We start from the raw sequence: 21,555 nt of genomic DNA on the forward strand, positions 1-21,555 counted from the left end.
GTGTACCACAGCTATGGAGGAGTTAGCTTGAGGGGAAACAGGGTCAAGCTATGAAGGGATTCTCTCTACTACCTTGGGAACGCCTCTATAAACCTGAATTTATGTTCATCTGAAAGCATATGGAGAGAACAAGGCAGGGGTTCGGCCTTGTTCATGCCTGTAATATATAGTGTAAATTTTAGACTCTATATTTTTACACTGTGTTTTAAAATAATATAGTGTAAAACTTAAGAAATGTGCCCAGATGACCATAGTACTTATGATGAATTTGTTTGAAAAATAATTTGACTGCAAGAGAAAAAGATTGATTGTGACATTTAAGCAGATGAGATTAAAAACTATTTATTTCCCTATTTTCTTCTGTTTGACAAGCTTTACACAATGTCGTCATATTGGTTTCTCACATTGTAGAGAAATTCATTTCATAGGAAATTCATTTTTGCATTCAAAGGTCAGAACTGTGGGGTTAGGAGTCAAGCCGAGACGCTGGGTTACAGAGGAAAACTCTGAGGTAAGTTTGCACTGGCCAGTTAGAGCACATAGAGCTGCTGTATGCCTGCAGTCTACCTGCTTTGACTTAACGGCAAGGCTACATATAGTTTGCAGTTAATAATGCAGATTAGCTTTCAACAACAAAAGAAAGTAGACCTACATCATCTTAAGTTCTCACGCCTCGTGTCAACCATCACAGCCAGCTCAAGATAACCAGGAAGGAGGCTGCCAGGGGCATAAAAATGTCACAGGGAATTGCCTACTGACTGTGACTGATCCTCTATCAGGGAGTGGCTGGCTGCAAAGAACACAGATACCTGCTGTCCTTGCTTCTTGTTATCCAGTGGTTGGCTGTAAGTAGACAGAAGTTTGCATGATCTTTCCTACTCTGTTCTACATTCTCTAAGGAAGTTCTGGTTAGGAGTGAGGCCTCACAAATGTGCCTGTCTCCTTGGACTACTAATCCCAAGGGAGGGTTGTCAACATCGGGGTTCACAGAAGGTGACAAGAGGTGAAGGCACGGAGGATAACTTGGTTAGGTGTCACTGGGTTCAGGGGTAGAGCAGCAGGTCTCACGCACAGGGCGGTGGTTTCACATCCCCATGAAAGTTATGAACTAGGAATTGGTGGGTCAATGCTCCATACATCTGACTGTACTGTATTTTCTCTGTATTTTTTCTGTAGTTAAGAGCACTTGTCCTTGCAGAAGACCAAGGTTTGGTTCCCAACATCCACATGGGGCATCTCACAACATCCCATAACTCCAGTTGCAGGAGATCTTATGGCTTCTTCTGGCCTCTGTGGGCACCTTCATACATGTGGTACAAAGATACACACACACGGCCCACATATAAAATAAAAATACATGAATAAAAATGGAGATATTTTTCTCTTTCACCAAACAACTAGCATCTATAGAACACTGAAATTATTACTACTTATTACAATTTTATTTTTCAGATTTCTTTAAAAATAAAGGCTAAACAAATGCAGGTAAAACTCCATGTTTCATTGCTGCCCCCATCCATTCTCCCTCCCAGAGACAGTGACTATTCTGCTCTTCTCGTGCAAGTCTGTGTTTCACACAATTGTTGATTATTTCTTTAATCTACTTTTTATTGGAAACAGCTAAATTGTCCATCAGTAAAGGGACAGATACAGCTGCTCAGGCAAAGACCCAGTACCATGCCATGCAAACATTCATTTAAACGGCGAGAGGCTGAAAGAAAGGGAGAGACATGAATGAGAAAAGGAGATTTAAAATCTTTGGGAAAATTTAAAGTACTGAAAACATAGTCAACACCTATTTGCCCCCTCATGGCTGGCCAGAAATCATGTTTTCTAGATCTAATGCCACTTGCCCAAGTGCATGGTTTCCAAAGTCTCTTTGTTGCTATATTCAGCTCCCTTTACCCTTCTGGCTAGTGTTCTTCCCCTCAGCCTGCAAGCATTTGCTCGAGCATCAAAGAGATTTGTAGCGCAGACTTCTGCACAACCCACCGTGTCTGCCGGAAGTTAATTCATCTCGCACCTTTCCTGGGTTGAGGCGGGCATTATTCCTACTTTTTTGGGTGAAGAAAGGGAGTTGTATGGTCTAGGGATGTAAGATCTTACCAAAGAGACAGAAAGAGGTACCGTGAGAAATAAAGTCTGAGTATTCTTCCCACCCCACCTCTCCTGCCTCACTCTGTGTGATTCCATGCGATTTATGATTCTTTTGCCCCCTTTTCAGCTCCCACTCCTCTCCACCCATCCCTTCTATGTATATTCTGTGGCTTTCTATTGGCCTCCTCTAGCCCTGCCCCTTGTACCCCAGAAACAGTCCTCTGTGCCCCAGTAAAATAGGACCAGATGTCAAGTGGGGTGCCTGGCTTTGTCATGTTTCTTTTCAGCTAGAGTACCACCTATGCCCCTGGGACTTCCCATCACCCCTTGCCATGACTTCCAGAACACAGTTGCATTATCCCCATCAACCTCTTTTTATACAAGCTCCCTTCAACCCTGTGATTGGAGCAGCACTGCTAAGTATTCGGGGCTAGCAATTTTGGCCAGCCACCTCTTTGCTATCCCCATCGTAAGGATTTTCATTCCCATGGAATAGGTTAAGTGATGACAGCCTTTTCCCCCTTCTTTTAGTTCAAGAAGCAGTTGACTTGACTACATGTGGTTTGGGACAGAGGATAGAATCCTGGGGCTTGTATACAGGACATACACACAGCTGCTAGAAAAATTAGAGACATCCCAAGCCATGTCTGAGCACTGAGCATGACCTCTCTCTGAGTTTGTCTGACGTGTTCCAGAGGGCAGGGTAGACTTCAGCTGGTGTTCCTTGAAGCTGTATTTGCTGCACAAGAGCATTGCTGACAGGGAGATTTGGTGACTCCTGGGGTATGGAAGGGCAGGCTACAGGCAGGGGTGAGGCAGCCCATGGTGTCAGTCCTGAGATAGAGATAAACTCCAGTCAGGAGAGCATAGGATCTGGAAGGCCCAGAGAAAGCTCCAGGCAAAGGGAAGACACGGGCCTGTATAGCTTCAGAGGCAAGAAGGTGTCTAGAGTAGGGTCTTCACAGCAACAGCAGGTCACAGTATCCTTTCTCTAGAGCTCCTCTGGCTACAACTGAGACCCTGTTCCCATCTCTGCACTCTCTGTGTCATCAAAGCAGAAGACAGACTTTATGTAAGGCATACAAAATCCAGGGTTGGCTCTCCGAGAGCTCTCCTAGAAGCAGCAAGAGTTTCATCTCAATTAGGCTGAGAGCTTGTCTGTTATGGTGAGGACATAACACCAGTACCCCTGCCACATTAAAAGCCCTCCCACGACGAGCCACTCACATGTGGGACAAACAAGATCCAAGCAGTTAAACAAAAAATATTTTCATTTCAACAACGATGGTTATGGATGATGAAATTGTCGCGTATAGAAAAGTAGTGCTGAGGAACTGGTATAAACGAGCACCATCCACTAATCAAGTGTGCCATGAACACAGCCCTAAAGCTGTGCTCTTGTAAGCTGAGAGCTGCATCTCCAAAGAGATAACGAAATAAAAGCCTCTTCTTTGCCGGGAGGAGCTGCATGTCTGAGACTCCTTCTCTGGAAGGTAAACACACACACACACACACACACACACACACACACACACTGTATTAGGATTTCTTTCTTTCTTTCTTTCTTTCTTTCTTTCTTTCTTTCTTTCTTTCTTTCTTTCTTTCTTTCTTTTTGCATTGGAAACTTCCAAATAATTAGATCAATTTCTTTTGGTAATTTTATTTTGTAAAGTACTTTAACTTACTAAACAAAATTCATCTCTGATTGAATTAGTTTTGCAATACAATTCATAAAAACATTTCAAAATGCAAACCAAAATATAGTCTGTGACAGAAACGCATGGCCAGCTCTCCAGTTATTTGATTTTCATGATGCGAACCATGTTAACAGCCACAGATGCAGTGAAAAGTGCCTGGCTAACTAAAAATAGCAAATTCTAAAAAAGAAAACAAAACCTGCATTTGTGTCTTTTGAGGCATGCTCTACTGTTGTCACCCCCTTACTACAGTAGCATCGTAAGGATGTGGTGAAATCCCCCCACAGAAGGTGTTTCCAAGCTAATGCCTGCAAGGAAGCAGAAGCATATGGCTTTAACATATAGAACCATGGTTGCTCTACTCATGCCAGGATTTGGGCAAGAGGTCTTGTCTTGCAGAACCCTACGGGCCTGTTTGTGAGGCAGTCCATTCCTGCTAAATCCAGGCTTCCCCTTGAAGTCCACCATTACAAAGTCTAACACCAGGATTCAGGTCATCGTTCTGGAGTGTGGGTTGACAGGTTAGGATATGGACCGAAGCATCCATGGGTACGTGTGCACGTGCATGCCCTCCAAACAGAAATGGGAGTGGGGCTCGAGCTAGCTTCTCACGTTGTCTAAGAAAGCAAACAAGAAGGTTGGACATCTCTACCATGCATACCTATCACCGCACACATGCATGCACACACACACAGGTGCACACACACACATGCCCACAAGCACACACATATACCAAATTACACACACATTACACAGAGACACATAACTGCTTATAACCAGCATGCCCATTCTTCCCTACAACTCTAAATTCATGTACCAACTGGGGAGGGCAGAGAAGTACAGACCATGAACCCTGCCAATGACATTTGGACAAGATGGCAGCATAGAAGCTTTGCTGGCTGTTAATTTCAACCTATGGCCAGTGGACCAAACTCACCCAAGGGTAATTGTGACTGTGTCCCAACACAAAATTACAAACTTACTTAAATCTTGGAGATTATTTTCCTCAGTGGCTCACAAATGCACCAAATGTCCAGTATTGCAGGCTAGAGCCCTCACTTACGCCTTTTATATTTCCTCCCATTTACCATATAGCCAGAACACCAGGGCACACCATCAAGTCCCCTTCTCTCTTCTATTCCAGATGGACTCTCTGTTGTAAGCTTCATGAGGCCAGGGACATTTGGGACTCCCTCTAGCCTTCTTTAATCCTGTGTGCTTCCTACTGGGTTCTAGCACAAAGTAGACTCCTTTAAGAGAAGCATTCCTGATTTAGTGGTAGCAGAAAAAAAAAAGCCATGAGGTTTTGAAACAGTGGCTTTCTGACTCTTTCTGGAGGTCCAGCTATGGAGCATTAAATGGGGTTTGTGAGCAGAGTGTTATAACTTGCTTAATGGCAACACAGACCTGCCGTAACCCAACCCCGGTTCTGGGGCAGAGAGAATGGCTCTCAGAGGCATTGAACGGACTTCCTCCAACATGCGGGGCTGGGCAGAGACAAAAGGTGAAACATCCTTAGTCATAGTAATGTCACTTAGCTTTTTAAGAAGTGCTCCTGGTCAGAAAAGGATTACAGATAATGCAATAAAGACAAATTCAGATGAAAAAGACCTCTAAATGAGTCACAGTGTTGAACAAATGTATGTAGGCTTGAGAGAGAGAAGAAAAAGAATGTACACATTTATAAAAGGAAGTAAATGGCTTATAAAAAAAGTCTTTAAAGAGACAGAGTACAGTCAGTTATAGATTAAAAGGAATAAAGAAAATAAGCCATGTAAAGATAGAATATACACAGAGAGACTGTATTATTGTTTTCTTTGAACTTTTTGACTGTGAAAGAGCTAAGTAACTAACATATATACTTTAAAGGTGTCTTTTCCTTAAAATTTGGGTCTATGGATATGTTGCTTTGGAAAAAAGATTTTTTTTTTTGTTTCCACAGAGGTTGAGAATCTGTGGATTGCTTCCAGACTAATGTGGTTTGATGGACCAAGACTCCAGAAAGGTCACTGTGAACACCCTTAAAAATACTTTTCCCAATAAACAGCAGGAAACAATTTGGAGAGAACTATGCCCATATTTCCAAATATTGTAAATAAATGTTTGTTTACTTTTAAAGCTGAGTATGATATAGATATGAATACTTTGCATTGGTATGGATCTTGGTCTATTGATACAAATTTAAGGTCAATTTTGATATATGCATATTTCTGCTCTTGATTAGGTATTGTGTTTGTGCAGCTCATTTAAAAATGTAATGTATAATTAATAAATATATGCTAATAGATAATCATCTGTAGTAGTAAAGTTTATAGTCATGGTTAGGGTTTTTTTTTAGATGTATAGAGATATATTTTTGTTAGATAGGGATTCTTTAAATATTTAAAATACCTTTAGAATATGGCATTTAAAGTGTTTTAAAATGTAGAACTTTTCATGACAATGAGACACATCTGCTCCTGGTAGCACCAATTACTTCAAGAGGAAGATGGGTATCGAAAAGGCTCCTTATGATGTTGATTAGCCATTTGGCTAAGAAACTGCTCTTGCCTGGACTGCTTGATAATATTCTGTAAAAACTGGACATGTAGGGACCACAAAGAAATGACTGATGAACTTGCCTTAATGTGAGACTGTCCTTCGGAGTTCCTGCTTCATGAGTCTGCTAGACATTCTGCAGGACACAGAAAAATGTGACTGACAAACTACCTATGTAGGCAAAATTGTCTTTGACATTTCCTGCTAATACTATGGCCCTGTAGGCTGAAGATGGATGCCCCAATGGTACAGAAAAATTTTGGGTGACTATCCAGGCAGTGAGATGTCTCTGTCAATTCTAGAGTTTTGGAATGTACTTCCTGTTAACTTAGGTAATATTATAACCTTCTGGAGTCTTTGATGGAGTTAGAATAGATACAATTATGGTTTTCCTTAGTTATGATAAAAGATAAAGTAGATATAAATATTGTAACTATAATTTTTACTTGATACCTGTTTTGTTATATGTAATTTTTCTGTGTTAAAGTCAAAACTTTTCTTTGTATTTAAACAGAAAAGGGGGAAATGATGTGGGAGGTCCTTCTATCTATGTGTTGCTTTTATTGGTTAATGAATAAAGAAACTGGCTTGGCCTGATAGGGCAGAGTAGAGGTAGACAGGGAAAACTAAACTGAATGCTGGGAGAAAGAAGGCAGAGTCAGAGAGAAGCCATGTAGCCCTGCTGGAGACAGACACCAGATGGAACCTTGATGGTAAGCCACAGCCATGAGGCGATACACAGATTAATAGAAATGGGTTAAATTAATATGTAATAGGTAGCCAATAAGAAACTAGAGCTAACAGGCCAAGCAGTGATTTAATTAGTATAGTTTCTGTGTGGTTATTTCAGGTCTGAGCTGCCGGGCGGCCAGGAAACAAACAAGCAACCTCATACAACATCAGAGTTTTTCATATATACAAGTTTTCTCATAGTCTTCCTTCTACAACACAGAGGCTGTCATAGTCCATGAAGGCAGCCGTAACAAAATATCATAAGCCGGGCAACTTAAAAACAACAGAAATATGTTTCTCATAACTAAACACTACGGAGTCCATGGTTAAGTCATGGCAGGCATGGTGTCATTTGGGGAACTTAGTGTCAACATATAAATCTGGGGGAGTCAAGAATTCACTGTACAGTAAGGCTAATTCTCTCATCAGGGCTGAGCCAGGCTAGCCATCTATTGCATACAATGAAATGAGATGAGAAGAGAATGCCACATTTGACAAACCTAAATTACGTGTCACTATGAAAAGAATAACCCATTTGAAAAGCATCAATGTCCCTAAAGACAAAAACAAACTGAGCACCTGCCACTGACAGCATTAAAGAGATTGTAACATCAAAAGGCAGAGAGGGATCCTCATTGGATTCTGGGGTAGAAAAAAAAGGTACTGTGAAAATAGGTAGCATTTGAATAATAACTTACTGTGGATAATAGCACTGCATCGATGCTAATTTCTTAGAGCTGATAACTGATCACCATGGTAATGTAAGACATCTACATCAGAAGATGCTGAATGAAGCCTCTATGGAAACATTACTGTGTAAGTCTGAAATCTACCTGAAATACACACTTGTGTAAATGGGAAATGGCTTGAAAAGAAAAATGAGCAAAGAGGGGAAAAGTATCATTCTTTTTGACATCACGGCCCCAGGAAGCGACTCTGGTTGCCCAGGCAGAAGCCTTCTTATCTGGCTACCTGGAGCAGAATGTTCAAGCTGAAAAAAACAAAACCACAAAGTCATCCAGCACAGAGGACAGATGGAACTCCCGAAGGAACCACCCTTGGCTAGGCAGCTGCTAGCCATTGATGGTCAGGGGTGGGAGGGGCTACTTTTCCTTAGGTGGATGCCCGCTGGTGCATTCCTCATGGCCCCGGGAATGGTCCTACAGGCATGCTCACATGGACAGCGCTAATTAGACTCAGTGGCCTCAAAAATTATAAAAGCTAAAGAAGGGAGACGTGAGATGTGATGGGTAATTCTGGGAGGAGCTGGAGCTGGTGAGGGCTCAACATGATGATGATACACTATATACATGGGTAAAATTTTCAAAAATTTAGAAAATATTTACAAAAACACAAAACTGATCCATTCTCCAAGTGCCACTCACGACAGTAGACGGCCACACCAAGTCTTTCGTAAGCAGTTTTCCTTCTTTTTCCTATCTAAAATTGAGGATAATCCTCCTCCCCTGTTTTTTACATCCAGTACTGGCTCCTGGTAAGACATGTAGCACTGGAAGAATGCTGGGAACCTAACCTAAAAAACATCTACCCACCCTTGCTTTTTTCCCCAACTCGTGTTTTGTGTGTGTGTGTGTGTGAGAGAGAGAGACAGAGAGAGACAGAGAGACAGAGACAGAGACAGAGAGAGGTCTCACTATGTAGTCTTGACTAGCCTGGAACTCACTCTATAGACCAGGCTGGCCTCAAGCTCACTGAGATCCACCAGTCTCTGTTGAGTGCTAGGATTAAAGGTATGAGCCACCTTGACCAACCCCCAGCCTTCTCTTGTGGCCCCTTCTTGGCAAAGCCAGGGTCGTCGAGAGCATAGAGCCCAACCATCGGTAAACCACACAGTATGGCTTATCACAAAATTGCAAAGGGCTCAGGACTCATTGTCTTTTAGAGAATAAAGATTATGATGTGGAAAGGAAAGCACCCACCTCTTTTTAACCCCGAAAGCTGGTGGCTTTAAAAATTCCCAGTAAGTTTACAAGTCTGGCCCATAAAATTGTTTAGAATGATCTCCTGGCAACCACTTCCACTGATGTCGTCTTGACATTTTGTGAAGTGAGCACTCAAGCCCACAAGATGCACTTGGGAAAGTAGAAAATAGATTCTTCCTCCTAGTAAACACAAACTCCTGGACCAGAGATGCTGCATGGTAAGAGGCCTCCATGCCTACTGTAGCCCGCTTTCTTCCGAGCAGTTCAGGAACTGGGAGCTTCAGGATATGACACACAGCTGGGCTGCTGCTCTCTCTCTACCTGCGCGGCTGCACACAATATAATGCACATTTCCCTTTTCAACTCTCCAGATGGACCTGAGATGCAGGCATCAGTATACCTGCTTTTCAAATGAGGAAATCCGAAAAAACACACATTGACAAGTTCAAGATCATAAAAGATGAAGCCAAGATTTTACCACAGACTCTCTCACTCCAAAACAGATATCTGCAATTACTTCCAGGTTCATGCGATAAAATGACATCACAGCTGTTGCGAAGAAGAGATTTACTGCATGGGCAGTGGCTGCCAGCAGAAGTCATATTAAATATATAACTTATTCACTTGGCCCATGGACCAAAGAACACATTGGTATTTTATCCCCAAATAAAACAGTTTTTGGGGTTCAAATGCAAGACTTTTCGTCCAAGAGAGTAACAAGTAGGGGGCAGTTTAATTGGACTTCATGCCAATGAAGTAATGGTAATCAGGATGGGTGGAGTCATGAGGAGAGAACGTGGGTTCCAGAATGTCACAGAATGTCATAAAAACTAGCTTGCAATATGGATGCAAAAGGAGATGCTACATTTTTATAAAAACTGCCTACGTCACAAAAGCATCGACGTGAAGAACAGTAAAGGTGCGCTGAGCACTTAGCACTTAGACAGACACAAGCCTTTCAACTACAGTTTTCAGAGATTTAGATATGTTCACTTGACAGTTCTCTAACAGCTCATAGGCAGGCACTGTCTTACTTTGGGTGTGAGGAATGGAAGGAGCAGAGAAGGCAGGACACTGTCCTCAAGTCGTGAAGACAGACGAACAGCGTGGTGGTTTGCTGACAGATGTCCTCCTATTGGTTCATGTGTATGAACACTTGATTTTAGTTGGTGGCATTGTCTGGGGAGGCGGTGCAACATTACTGGAAGAATTACATCACTTGAGGTGGATTTGGGGGATTTATAGCCTTGTCCTACTTCAAATTTTCTCTCTCTCTGCTTTCTGTTTGTAGCAGAAGATGTGGCTCCTCGGCTTTCTGCTCTTGCCATCATGTCTGCCATTTGCTGCCGTTCCTCACTGCCAGAATGGAGCCTTATCCCACTGCAATTGCAAGCTAAGATAATCCCTTTGGGCTATAAGTTGTCTTGGATATGATATTTTATTGCGGCAACAGAAAAATAACTAATACAAACAGAGGCCTTCTAGAGATCCGGCACCAGGGAGGGAGGTACTGGGCTTTTGTGGGATCTGTTTGCTTGTTTGTCTTTTGTTGTCTAACAAGGGATGGAGACTAGATAGACACAGAGGCCAGTGAACCACACAAACACCTACTACTGCAATGGCAACATTGTAGAAATCCTAGAGAAGACTTAGTGTGGCTCTCTGCCTGAAGTCAGAGTTCAAGATGAACGTAGTTACTCACCTAGAAAACGGGAAAACCTATATTCTATTCGAGTAATAAAAGTCAATAGACACTTGAAGGACCAGAGTCTGTGCTTAAGGGATTTGTATGTGTTTTCTCCACCAGTCTTCACAAGAACCTTATTTTACACACAGGGAAAGTGAGGCTGGCAGAGATAACAACAGCTTCCCCACTGGAAGACAGGGCCCATTCTCCAGCTACGGGTGGCGGGTAGGATTGAGGCAGGTTGTACTAAGAAACTAACCATATCTTCTCTTTGGTTGAAGGGGGCACTGACTTCTGACATCTGGTTTCATGCTATCTTTGTCATTTTTGTCCCATCGAGGGCAAGGTTGTTCTAACAATGAACTAAGAAAGTATAATGGGACTATCTTGCATGATAACTTTTTTAAGACAATGTGAACAGAATAATGTACATCTGTGAGATGAATGGTGTTATCTATGATTGGCAGAGATCGCAGAATATTGGGTTGTCCATCAGGATTAAGGTTTCAACAAAAAATAAAATGAAATCAGCGTAACTGAAATGATGAGACGGGGGAATCTATTTTCTGACACAAGCAAATCATGTCAGGGTGTCAGAGAAGAGAGGAGCCATTAAGATTGAAATCACTGTGATGATAACTCCCGAGCTGGAAAATCAATACGCAGTCAATGAGATGTGAGATCTGCCCTGCTACTTTAAAGAGATACGCTTGAGTAATTTACAAGGTTAAAGCATCCTGCATGTGCCCTGGTGTCCTGGCAAGTATCTATCTTAATTATCTAATTTAATTTAAGTATCTGATGATTCATGATATACCAACTAAGTATGTTGACTCAACTTCTGTTACCAGTCAGGATAGGCTAAGTGGTGCTGCTCTAACAAATGAGCCCCAAACACCATGGCTTAAAACAAGAGGGATTCGTGACATTTTACAAACCACTGAGGGTTGGCTCTGGCTCTCTTCCCATTCTTTCCCCACCAGGGAGCCCAGACCAGTATTTGGAGCAAGGTGAAGCTTACTTACTATTCAAGATGTTTTCAAATAGTGACAAAAGTGACTATTAATTAGCTCACCTCAGTCTGAACAACGCTAGTCATGGGATTCACCTGACTTTGGTTGGCACAGTTAAGTATTAACAATAACAGTCTATCAATGTTTGAAGACCTCAAAACATGGGAAAATCAGTCAGAGAATTAAACAATAGTGGAAGCCACTTAGGTCCTGAACAGATGACCCTATGTTTGGAAGACACTTAGGTCCTGTACAGATGACCCTGTGTTTAGGAGTCACTTAGGTTCTGTGCAGGTGACCCTTCAAAGGCGCATCTACGCTCCTAAGAACCTGCTTCCAATAAACAGCAATCATTCTGTGGCCTTCTCAGGCTCCACACTGAGCAGGAAGAATGAAATCCCTAGGCATCATGTTCATACAATGTGCTAGCTCTGCTGGGCATTCTTGAAATAGTGGACTTAAAAGATCCTTCACCTATAATTAAAACACCACAGAACTGGCATAGGAATGGACAGGAAGATCAATAGAACAGGACGGATAGCCCTAGAACATATAAAAACTTAATTTATGATAAGAAAGGCATCTTGGATCAATGGAGAGTGGAAGAATTATGCCACAGATGGCATTAGGACAGTTGGTTAGCAAATTAGAAGAGAAAATCAATCTCCAGTCTTAATTCATACTCTGCGCTGACATAACTTTAACTCCAGATGGATTAAAGAATTTGAGAAATAAACATTTGTAAAGTCATAAGCCAGGGACATTCTCCCCAGCCACCCTCAGCCACCCCAGCAGTATTCCATTTGGTTTTCAGTCTTCGACAAAATCATACACAAAATAAACAGATCATACAACTGTTTCCCAAAACATTTCTTATGTGAAACGTATACCAAAGATAAAATACTATCTATGGACAAATATTTACAAACCAGTAGAAGATTAATGTTCTTTAATATGCAAAGAGCTCATGCAAAACACAGTATAAATACATTCAGGTCCACAGAGGGAGAATGGGCAAAGGACTTAAACAGACAAATTACCAGAAACAGCAGAATTTAAACACACACACAAAATATTAAGAAGACATGAGTAATTAATGAAGTACAATTTTTACTGAATCCCTGGAGGCCACTGGTTCCTGTAATTGAAACAAGGTTCTGGTCAGTTGGTTTAACAGGTAAAGGCACTTTCTACCAGGCTGTTGACTGAGTTCAATTCTCAGCACCTACACGGTGGAAGGAGAGAATGAACTACACAAAGTTGCCCTCCAACTTCCACATGCATATGTGTACATGTGTGCCTTAGCACATGCTCATACATGTACCCACGTGTGTGTGCACACACATATAAATGAAATAAAACTAGTTGGGTTTTGTATTGTTTTGCTTTTACGGTACAAAATCTCACTTCGTAACCCTGCCTGGCATAAAAATTGTTATGTAGACCAGGCTAGCCTTGAACTCACAGAGATCCTCCTTGTGCCTATCTCTCCTGAAGGCTGGGATTAAAGCATGAGCCACCATGCCTGGCTGAAACAAGTTTCTAATACTGATCATTTCTATAGGAGCATTTTTGTATACTTCGATTTAATTTGGTATAGTTATTTTGTGTTTGTGGTAGGGAGACAGAGTTTTGTACAGGTGAGTCAAGCCTTCATCCCTGGGCTACATCCCCAGCATTTGGTTTTCTGTCACAAGGTCTCAGTGTAGCTTAGGCTGACCTCATACTTGCTCTCCCCAGCTCTTTGGTTCCCAGGGCTGAGAGCACAAGAAATCACCACCGTGCATAGTTTGGTATTACTCCTAAAAAGTAGATAGATGGTGTCAGATCTTAAGTATACTCTTATGTGGAAAAATAAAGTTTATTGTATAAACATGTTCATCTCAATATAGTAATAATAAACAAAAATTCAAACAGCCAGAATCCCAGGCAAGAATGTGGAAGTGGATCCCGGTCACATACATGTGCATAATGGTCTGTCACTTAAACAATGCTTATCAAAAGTTTGTAATAAGAAAGTAGAAATTATTATTTTCTGATGTATATGAGCAAAACAGTCTGTCTCTGAATTGAATGTACACACAACCCATAACTGTATATATGCTACATGAGTGTACATACAACACATGACTGACACGCAATACATGACTGTACACATGCCATATGACTATACACACAACATGTGACTGTACATATGCTACAAAATGCACACATAACACATGACTGTACATACAACATATGAAAATGCACATGAGTCTACATAGAGCACATGCTGTACACATTCCACGTGAGTATATAAAGTGTACAACACATGACTGTAAACAACACATGGCTGTACAAATGCTTCATGAGTATACCTATAAAATATGACTGTATCTATGCCACATGAGTATATATACAATACACGATTGTACACACAACATATGAATGTACAAATGCCACATGATACATGATTATACATAGAACACATAACTGTACATATGTCCCATGTGTGTGTACATACAAAACATGACTACAAGCAGTATGACATTATACATATAACACATAGCTATACACACAACACACAATTTTACAAACAGCATAGAGTGGTATATATAACACATAAGTGTACATACAATACATATACATACACACAACACAGGACTGTGCATATAATGTAAAAGTATACATACAATGCATGATTTTGCAAATCTGAATATTTTTTTCTGGGGAAATAATATTTTTCTGAGAAAATAATCAACAAAAATTTTATTGAGAGTTTCCCCAAAGTGGTTACATTTTAAATATTTTAATTTTCATTTTAAAAGCATGTGTTGTTTTTGAGAGCTAGATAATCATCTTAACAGCTGCTAGTGATGGAGTATTGAAGGTGTCCTTCTCAATGGGCACTTTTGATGTGGGAGTGTCATATATCAATCTGTTGATATCATTGGTTAAGTTATAATAAACCAGCTGCTTGGCCTCATGGCTTGGAACATAGATGGGAGGAGTAAACAGAATAGAATTCTGGGCGGAAGAGGAAGTGAGGTCAGACTCTGCTCTGCTTCCAGGGAGAGAGCCGACAGCTCGGGAGCACAGACGCCATGCTCAGCTCTCCCGGGTAGACGCGATAGCTCTGTTCTCTGAGGCACACGCGATGAAGATGGATGTAGGCTAGAATCTTCCCGGTAAGCGCACCTTGGGGTGCTTACACACATCATTAGAAATGGGCTAGTCCAGGTGCGAGAATTAGCCTGTAAGGGCTAGAGTTCAGGGGCCAAGCAGTTCTTAAATGAATACAGTTTGTGTGTTGTTATTTCAGGCATGAGCTAGCCAAGCGGCCGGGGTGTTGGGGACGCAGCCCCGCTGCTTCATATTTCAACACACTTCCCACAATAATGCCATTACTATTTATCAATAAAGCTGAGGGTACGATCCGACACATACTGAGTGCCAGAATATTCTGAAGGAGCCCACATATCTAGCTTCTCAGTCAGTGTTGACATTACTGTTTCACAGATGACCCAAGACACAGCAGTTGAGTAACTTTTCTGAAGTCACTCAGCTGGTGAATCAAGACAGATTCCAAAGGCAGTACTTACAAGCACACTATATAGATATCATCGCATTTATTCCATACGACAGCCCTAATGAAGTTACCATTATTATCATCTTACACATGAAGAAAACTGAGACTTTGATATTTTTAGTGACCATGGCAACAGGACTAGCAGGAACGGAGCTACAGTGAACTCAGGCATCTGACTCTGAAGCCCAACCCCAACCCCAGCCCCAACAACCCCAACCCCAACCACTAGTTACAACGGCCTTGGTATATAAACGCCACACATTTCATTGCCCTGGTTCCCCGTTCCTTACTTAAAATTATATGATAGGTGGCAATATCCTCTTCATTCTGTTTCTCTGATTTTTGTGTGTTCCTTCCTTAGTTGTAGAAATTCTAATATTGCCAACTTTGCTCCAAGTTTGTGCTTTGATAAAGATCTTGTTAGTGAGAGGGCTGTAAGAGACTTTCAGTGTTTTATAAATTCTGCCATTTTCATTTCCACTGCCTTTACTGGCTAAACAGAGAAGAACCCCCAAACTCTAGAAAATTCTGCCCATCAATGGATAAACGAATAAAGATAATATAGCCCACGCACACTAGGCTACTACTCAGCCTTCAAAGGCAAAGGGTATCTTGCCATTGGAAACAGCAGAGATGAACCTGGAAGACATTGTGGAGAGTGAAATAAATCAGGCAGACCGAGTGAGACAGTGCACTCTCCCTCATGTGCCATCTAAACGTGATGACCTTGTAGAAGTGGAGAGCAGAGTGCTGGTGACCCCGGATGGAGGCTGGAAAAAGAGGGAAGATGTTAGCCAAAAGCTACAGCACTTTAGTTACGAGGTTGGCGGGGTGGGGGGGGGGAGGATAAGTTCAAGAGCTCTCCAGTGCGGTGATGAGAGTTAACAGCATTGTATACTTGGAAACAGGTATTGTAGAACAGCAAGAGGGGAGGGGAGGGAGTTGGAGGGGAAGGGAATAGGAGAGAGGGAGAGGGAGGGGGGAGAAGAAGGGAGAGAAGGAGGGGAAGGGCACAGAAATGATGGCAGCTGTTCTGCAATGTGCTGCTGCTGCCCAAGAAGGACATTATCTAGTTTCTACAGGATCATGGTTCAGATTCGTTTCTTGCAGAACATAAATTACTGGGAAACATTAAAAATATACCTAAGCCTGCTAAAAAGGACCATTTGGTTTTAGCCTATAACCATCTCTTTGAAAGTTAGCGTTTCAAGGGTACTGGAACTGTACTTGAAGCCTCTGAGCAAGTGAAAAATGTGGAGCTTAATGACGAGAAACCCAAAGAAACCAAGTCTGAAGAGAGTCTTGATGAGGGTCCACCGAAATAAACAAAATCGGGTCTAAAAACAGAGATAAAGCAACTTTCCCAAAAAGGGAGATGTTGCTCGCTGCTGGCACACAGGGACATTCCCAGAGGGGACTGGTTTTGATACTGGTGTTCAAACAAGTTCAAAGAAGAAGAAAAACGCTAAGCCTTTAAGTTTAAAGGTCAGAGTAGACAAGGTTATCAGAGGATGGGATACTCCTGACTCTAAGTAATGGAGGGAAAGGATCGGCTGGAGATTGAACCGCAATGTGCCTGATTGAAAGAAAGGACAGTCAATGTCAAAATTCCACCAAATGCCAAACTCAATTTTGCAGCGGAATTAGTAGATATTGACTGAGACCAGTGCTCCAAATCTAAAGACATCAGCGACAATAAAGACTTGGCTTTGAAACTTAATGTGACTAAGTAGAGCTTATTACTATTGTAAGGAAAAAGTCAACCTGAAAATTCCAGGCGTTAAAGCTCGTTACCGGATCTCAATTTTTGAGAGCTGTAACATCCCCTGGAAGTCTCTTTAAGTCTCAGATATTTCACTATAGTTGTGTTAAATTTTAAAGAGAACTGGTTCTTCTTTTACCTCATGTTATAAACTAAGAGCCTCAATAAAAATGTCATGACAAACAAAAGTCAAAGAAGCCAGGAGCTGCAGCACATAAAATAGGACCCGCCTTCTTTTTCTGTCCATCTTGGGATAGGGAGACCTCATAGAAAGAAACATTTAAGAACCCTCTGAAGAGTACTTGTTTCCTTGAAGTCCATCATTATCATCCTCCTCCTCTTCCTCATCATCATCATCACCATCACCTTTTGTATGGCTACTTTTACTTTATTATTTCAAGAGTGTTGAGTGTTGAATCCAGGGTCTCATATACTAGGCAAGGCCTATGCTACTGAACTACACCTTTCTAGTCACTAGCTACTCATTTACTAAAATTTCAGTTTATGTTCTGAGTCCTTAAAAAAACTTTAATTTTACACTTTGGACCAAGCCCACAATGCAAACATTGAATACCTTGGTTACTGGATAAGGAAACCCAAGGGAGTCTAAGAAACTGGCTTAGGGGTCCAGGCTAGAAGAAGCCAGAGATATCTAGTTTCAAAACCAGTGCTCAAGACCACAGTGTTGAGCTTTGTTGCTCATGCTACAACCCAGCCCTCAGGATAGAGAAAATCTCATGGGCAGACGATATCCCTTAAAAACCTCACCAGATGTGGGCTATCCTATTGATGCGCAGGGTGTTCCAGGTCTGCGAAGGACAGGGAAATCGGGAAAGGTAGGCTGGCTAGCATGGAAAAATGTTAATAAGAGCTTTGTGGCTGTACATTTTTATGGGGTAATGACTAAATCTCCCAGTTAGCAGCTGTGAAAGGAAGAGGTTTTGCAAGGGGCTGCTTCAGTACAGAATGAAAAAAAAATCTGTTTATTCCTAAGGGATAGCTTTCCAAGGACATTTTTTCTGGGAAACTATTTTTTCCCACACAGAACTCTAGGGATGGAATAGCCATGCCTCCCGAAAAGCTAAAAGCAACTTAGAACCAGAAACCACAGCAATCCAGAGAAGCATCAAGATTCCAGTCATGGTCCAAGGAGGTCACATCCCACTCTAAATATTACAGGACAACAAGATCAGAGGTCAGTGTAACTGCTGACTATTAGAAAACCCCAGGCAGGTGTGTGGTGCGTGCCTGTAAGGCCATCATTCAAGAGTCTGAGACGTAAGAATGCTGAGTTCCAGGTCAGCATTTAGAACCCTGTCTAAAACAATGCCTTTGCTGCTGAATTCATCCACTCATGGGTGCATAATCTTTCAAATGTATAAGTTGTTTAAAACATCTTTTTTCTCAACTGGGAAAAACCACAAATTTCACTGCTAAGAAAAGTACCTACAAAAATCAACAGAACAAACTATGAAAAGACATGTATTTTCCAGGGCTACATTAAAACTATAACTCAAAGCGAATCCCTGGCTACATGGGGCTGTAGACTGTAGGTAGACCCAATGGACAAGCAAGCAGAAAGAGCCATTTAGTTATCTGTTACACTCTAGTGCACAACCCCAGAATCTGAAAACAACCTTATGACTTATTTGTCCATCATCCTTCTTTAACTGGGACCAGCCTATAATTAGGCATCATGCTCCATACCTACCTGTCGTCTGCAGGAATGGCCCAGCTGGGGCTGGAGGACCCACCTGTAAGGTGATCTCCCTCCCATGGGTGGAGAGCCATGCCTGCTGTTGGCTGGGATGTCAGCAGGACCTATTCCTGCTATCAGTAAACTTTTGGATTCTCCTGCATGTGGCCTTTCCACACAGCAGCCAACTCTAGGAAGGAGTCTGGGAAGGGTGTGACTACCAGAGGAATGGTCCCTTCATTGGGGATCACTGGTACAGTAGACTTCCACACGGGTCATTTTTCTCCCCGGTGGGAGAAATAGCTTGCTCAGCAGCACAACTACAAGGCACGCATAAACATAATAAATAAAACTTGTGCTACATGGAAGCAAAAGGAATATGAATTATACCAGGGAAACAATAGCAAAAGCAACTGCACTTTATGAAAATGACTTTGAATAAGAGATACTTAGGAACTTACCTTTCCTATGAACCAGAAGGCCAGCCTAGCACACCACCAGCCAGTGCACTGCCCTGACCTAAGCAGGCACATGGTCAAGATTGTGAGCCTTGATGGGCCCACTTCTCATAGGTGTGAGCAGGTGAGCAAACGTGCAGCGTAGATGTGTAGGCTGACTAAGACTCTGGTGCTATTTGAAATAACAGTTTGCTCAAGGACATTATGGCACCTCAAAAGGGATTTCTTTCCACCTGTCTTGGTAGCAGAATCTCATCTGTCTAGGATCTAAAAGAACATTTGGATGGGTTTCCATTATATTTTCCCCTCTTCATAATCCTTATTTCCTTCATAATCTCTCTTTCCAAGTTGCAGCTTTCTTTTATTATTTTTAATTGAAATAGAATTTTATCTTTTTACTCATGCATTTCTCTCCTCAGCCCTTCCCTGTATCCTCCCTAGAGCCTGCACCCCAACACATACTCTCAAGTTTATAGCCTCTTTTTCTTTTGTTATTATTGTTAAGTGTGTGTGTGTGTGTGTGTGTGTGTGTGTGTGTGGTGTAGTATATGCACAAATGTATTTAAATAAAAGCTGCTGATTTGGTTTCTGCTGTTGATGTGCACATGTGTTCAGAGATGACCATTAATGGGCTCATCCCTGGGAAGGACTAATTTCCTTCATATCCCACAGTCATTGGTTGCTCGTCATTTTTTGTCTAGTGGTAGGACATTACCTTTGGGTACTAGAGACATTGTTTAGATTCCTAAGCAGTCTAAATTTTATCTTCCTCGTTAAATGGTCAGAAACCTAACACTCATCACAAGCTGTGTGGGAGTGGACTGTAGATTGGAAGCTTGGCTGTGGAGGTTGTGAGTTTTCATTGTCTACAACTTTGGCTCTTTCATCTCAGGCTGGCCAAGTCCAAGGGAAAAACCTCACATCCTACCTGAAGGAGGGAATTGTTTGATAAACTTCTGGGTGCTAACAAGAAAAGGTACAAGGTCTTGGCAGTGGATAGTTTACACCTTTTGCTGAGGCACCCATATCTCAATTGTGGTTGCTGCCATTTGTCTGCGGAACTTCTGCACGCCTAGTCTTTTTTAGAAGTGAGGCAATTGCCTGGGTGAGTAGAAATGAGAAAGAGTTGTGGAATTCTGGCTTCTTCTCAGTCACACTTCCAGCCAGGCCTTACTGATCTCCACTTCACCTCCTCCCTCCAGCATCGGCAGATGATGCCAGCATCTGAGGACTTAAAGTTTCGGGGTGCATGTCTGTTAGCCTCTCGGGTCTCCTCATTGTCGGCTTAGTGATCATTGCCTCTGTTTACTTTTGGCACCCTACCTGCTTGTTTTGAAAAAAATTGATTTTAGTGCAGTTTCAAGTACACACAACAATAATTGCACATTTGACTCCACTGCCTCCAATATTTGAACTAATAATCTTCATGCATTGAGCAACCCTACAGAAAAGGTAAAGAAGAGTTACTAATTCTCATCCTTCACCCTCATCCTTGTTTCCTGGTGGTTCAGCTCTCTTCCTACGTTTGCAGAGCTCTCCCAGGTACAGTTGAATCTGCAATGTCTCCCACTGGCTCATATTTTGAGTACGTTCTCTGGCACGTGGCAGTATACTTTGTGATTATAAACATTCAGGAGGTAGGGTCTAAGGTTTATTGAGGGTGGGCCTTTAAAGTTTATACCCAGACCCTGTGACCTGCCCGTCTCTCTTTCTGGTTGCCATGGTGTGAACAGCTGGGGTCACACTCCCGCCACCATGAACTGAGTTGCTCCGTAATGTGTTCTTCACCATAATACGTTGGAGCTCCTTGAAACCATGAGTCAGAATAAATCTTTCCCTCTTCCCCTGTTTCTGTCAGATTTTGTGGTCTCAGGGATGTGAGTGTAACTAGTGCCCTTCCCTTTGTGCCGCTGCAGAGACCCCTTGGCCAAAAGGAGTTGTCCATCTGGCAGAGGTGGCACACACCTTTAATCCCAGCACTTGAGAAGCAGAGGCAGGTAGATCTCAGGGAGTTTAAGGCCAGTCTGGTCTACAGGGTGAGTTCCTGTACAGCCAGGATTATTACACAAAGAAACACTGTCTCAAAACAAACAAACAAACAAACAAACAAAAAAACCAGCAACAAAAAAAGAAAAATAGAAAAGTGAGTTGTCCTTGAGAGGTGGACCTTATCCATTCTGTCCCCAAATGCCTTTCTCTCAAATTTCTCTTCCTGACATAAAGCACCGTCTATGAGTGGCGTTCTGATGACCACAACTACCCTCCGCTCATATTTCTGGTGTCATTTTTTACTTCCCGGTGATATTTCAGCTCTCTCTGAGCAACTGCTCAGCTGCCTTTCTCAATAATTCTTCACTAATCAAA

At 42.0% G+C, this 21,555-nt stretch overlaps 1 protein-coding gene and 1 pseudogene across 3 annotated transcripts in view; one reads left to right on the forward strand and one right to left on the reverse strand.

The window, feature by feature from the left end:
• Egflam (EGF like, fibronectin type III and laminin G domains) overlaps positions 1-21,555 on the reverse strand; it is a 162,847-nt gene that overhangs the window by 101,076 nt on the left and 40,216 nt on the right. The gene's annotated exons all lie outside the window — the stretch shown is intronic.
• Positions 15,909-16,936, forward strand: LOC126499652 (peptidyl-prolyl cis-trans isomerase FKBP3-like; annotated as a pseudogene).

Source organism: Alexandromys fortis, unplaced genomic scaffold, assembly GCF_014885135.2.
Source record: "Alexandromys fortis isolate MF-2015 unplaced genomic scaffold, M_Fortis_MF-2015_v1.1 scaffold_37, whole genome shotgun sequence".
Lineage (NCBI taxonomy): Eukaryota > Metazoa > Chordata > Mammalia > Rodentia > Cricetidae > Alexandromys > Alexandromys fortis.